A 3,573-nucleotide genomic window follows, 5' to 3' on the forward strand; every position below is an offset into this window, starting at 1 on the left:
GCCAAGTACTTTCCTCCTCAAAAGTTGAGCAAGCTTAGAGCTGATGTTCAAACCTACAGACAGAAAGAAGGTGAATCCCTCTATGAAGCTTGGGAAAGATACAAACAGTTGACCAAAAAGTGTCCTTCTGACATGCTTTCAGAATGGACCATCCTGGATATATTCTATGATGGTCTGTCTGAGTTATCTAAGATTTTATTGGATACCTCTGCAAGTGGATCCATTCACCTAAAGAAAACGCCTGCAGAAGCTTAAGAACTCATTGACATGGTTGCTAATAACCAGTTCATGTACACTTCTGAAAGGAATCCTCTGAGTAATGGGACGCCTATGAAGAAGGGAGTTCTTGAAGTTGATACTCTGAATGCCATATTGGCTCAGAACAAAATATTGACTCAGCAAGTCAATATGATTTCTCAGAGTCTGCATGGAATGCAAGCTGCATCCAACAGTACTCAAGAGGCATCTTCTGAAGAAGAAGCCTATGATCCTGAGAACCCTGCAATAGCAGAGTTAAATTACTTAGGTGAACCTTATGGAAACACCTATAACTCAACATAGAGAAATCATCCAAATTTCTCATGGAAGGATCAAAAGCCCCAACAAGGCTTTAATAATGGTGGAAGAAACAGGTTTAGCAATAGCAAGCCTTTTCCATCATCCACTCAGCAACAGACAGAGAACTCTGAACAAAATGCTTCTAATTTAGCAAATCTAGTCTCTGATCTATCTAAGGCCACTGTAAGTTTCATGAATGAAACAAGATCTTCCATTAGAAATCTGGAAGCACAAGCGGGCCAGCTGAGTAAAAGGATCACTGAAATCCCTCCTAGTACTCTCCCAAGCAATACAGAAGAGAACCCAAAAGGAGAGTGCAAGGCCATTGACATAAGCGCCATGGCCGAACCTGTGAGGAGAGGAGAGGACGTGAATCCCAAGGAGGAAGACCTCCTGGGACGTCCAGTGATCAATAAGGAGCTTCCCTCTGAGGAACCAAAGGAATCTGAGACTCATCTAGAGACCATAGAGATTCCATTGAACCTCCTTATGCCCTTCATGAGCTCTGATGAGTATTCCTCTTCTGAAGAGAATGAGGATGTCACTGAAGAGCAAACTGCCAAGTTTCTTGGTGCAATCATGAAGCTGAATGCCAAATTGTTTGGCATTGATACTTGGGAAATTGAACCTCCCTTGTTCGTCAATGAACTAAGTGATCTGGATCAACTGACATTGCCTCAGAAGAGACAGGATCCTGGAAAGTTCATAATACCCTGTACCATAGGCACCATGATCTTTAAGGCTCTGTGTGACCTTGGTTCAGGAATAAACCTCATGCCCCTCTCTGTAATAGAGAAACTGGGAATCTATGGGGTGCAAGCTGCTAAAATCTCATTAGAGATGGCAGACAGCTCAAGAAGACAGGCTTATGGACAAGTAGAAGATGTATTAGTAAAGGTTGAGGGCCTTTACATACCTACTGATTTCATAGTCCTGGATACTGGAAAGGAAGAGGATGAATCCATCATCCTAGGAAGACCTTTCCTGGCCACAACAAGAGCTGTGATTGATGGTGACAGAGGTGAAATAGTCCTTCAATGGAATGAGAACTCCCTTGTGTTTAAAACTCAAGGATCTCCCTCTGCAACCATGGAGAGAAAGCAGAAAAAGCTTCTCTCAAAGCAGAGTCAACCAGAGCCCCCACAGTCAAACTCTAAGTTTGGTGTTGAACTCCCATATCCAAACTCTAAGTTTGGTGTTGGAGAGTCTCAACAACGCTCTGCACATCTGTGAGGCTCCATGAGAGCTCACTGTCAAGCTATTGACATTAAAGAAGCGCTTGTTGGAAGGCAACCCAATGTTTATCTAATTCTTATTTTTATTGTTTTTCATGTTTTCTTAGGTTCATGATCATGTGGAGTCACAAAATAAATATAAAAATTGAAAACGGAATCAAAAACAGCAGAAGAAAAATCACACCCTGGAGGAGCATCTGTCTGGCGTTCAAACGCCAGAACAGAGCATAGTTCTGGCGCTGAACGCCCAGAATGGGAGCATCCTGGCGCTGAACGCCCAGAACAAGCATGGTTCTGGCGTTCAACGCCAGAAATGGCAGCAAAGGGGCGTTGAACGCCCAAAATGGGCACCACCCTGGCGCTGAACGCCCAGAGTTGTGTGCAAGGGCATTTTACATGCCTAAATTGGTGCAGGGATGTAAATGCCTTGACACCTCAAGATCTGTGGACCTCACAGAATCACCTCAGGATCTGTGGACCCCACAGGATCCCCACCTACCTCATCATCTCTCTTTCCATTCATGATCATCCCTTCTTTTTTTCCATTTACCACTCACATCCATACAACCACTACCTTCAAAATTCAACATCTCTCTCCCACCCAATCCCACCCATATGGCCGAATACACACCTCCATCCATCTCATCCATATCCTCTTCTTCTTCTTCTATTCTTTCTTCTTTTGCTCGAGGGCGAGCAACATTCTAAGTTTGGTGTGGTAAAATCATAGCTCTTTTATTTTTTCCATAACCATTGATGGCACCTAAGGCCAGAGAAACCTCTAGAAAGAGGAAAGGGAAGATAAAAGCTTCCATCAAGGGTCTATAGCTCAGTGGTAGAACATTTGACTGCAAATCAAGAGATCCCTGAGATACCTCAGGGGATACATTTTCTTCCACACAATTATTGGAAGCAACTAAGGGTGGAACATCAAGAGCACTCCATCATCCTTCATGAAATCAGAGAAGATCTAAAAGCAATGAAGGAGGAGCAGCCAAGGCAAGGAAGAGACATAGAAGAGCTCAAGGACATCACTAAGGTGGACTCATTCCTTGTTCTTACTTTCTCTATTTTTCATTTTCTATGTTATGTGCTTATCTATGTTTGTGTCTTCATTACATGATCATTAGTAGTTAGTAACTCTGTCTTAAAGTTATGAATGTCCTATGAATCCATCACCTCTCTTAAAATAAAAACTGTTTTAATTCAAAAGAACAAGAAGTACATGAGTTTTGAATTTATCCTTGAACTTAGTTTAATTTTATTGATGTGGTGATAATGCTTCTTGTTTTCTGAATGTATGCTTGAACAGTGCATATGTCTTTTGAAGTTGTTGTTTAAGAATGTTAAATATGTTGGCTCTTGAAAGAATGATGACTAGGAGACATGTTATTTGATAATCTGAAAAATCATAAAAATGATTCTTGAAGCAAGAAAAAGCAGCAAAGAGCAAAGCTTGTAGAAAAAAAAAATAAAAATAAAAAATAAAAAAATAGGCGAAAAAAATAGAAAGAAAAAGCAAGCAGAAAAAGCCAAAAGCTCTTAAAACCAAGAGGCAAGAGCAAAAAGCCAATAACCCTTAAAACCAAAAGGCAAGGGCAAATAAAAAGGATCCCAAGGCTTTGAGCATCAGTGGATAGGAGGGCCTAAAGGAATAAAATCCTGGTCTAAGCGGCTAAACCAAGCTGTCCCTAACCATGTGCTTGTGGCGTGTAGGTGTCAAGTGAAAACTTGAGACTGAGCGGTTAAAGTCAAGGTCCAAAGCAAAAAAAAAAAAAAA

The sequence above is a fragment of the Arachis ipaensis genome, chromosome B9 (genome assembly GCF_059453495.1).
Source record: "Arachis ipaensis isolate K30076 ecotype BB chromosome B9, ASM5945349v1, whole genome shotgun sequence".
In the NCBI taxonomy this organism is placed as follows: Eukaryota; Viridiplantae; Streptophyta; class Magnoliopsida; order Fabales; family Fabaceae; genus Arachis; species Arachis ipaensis.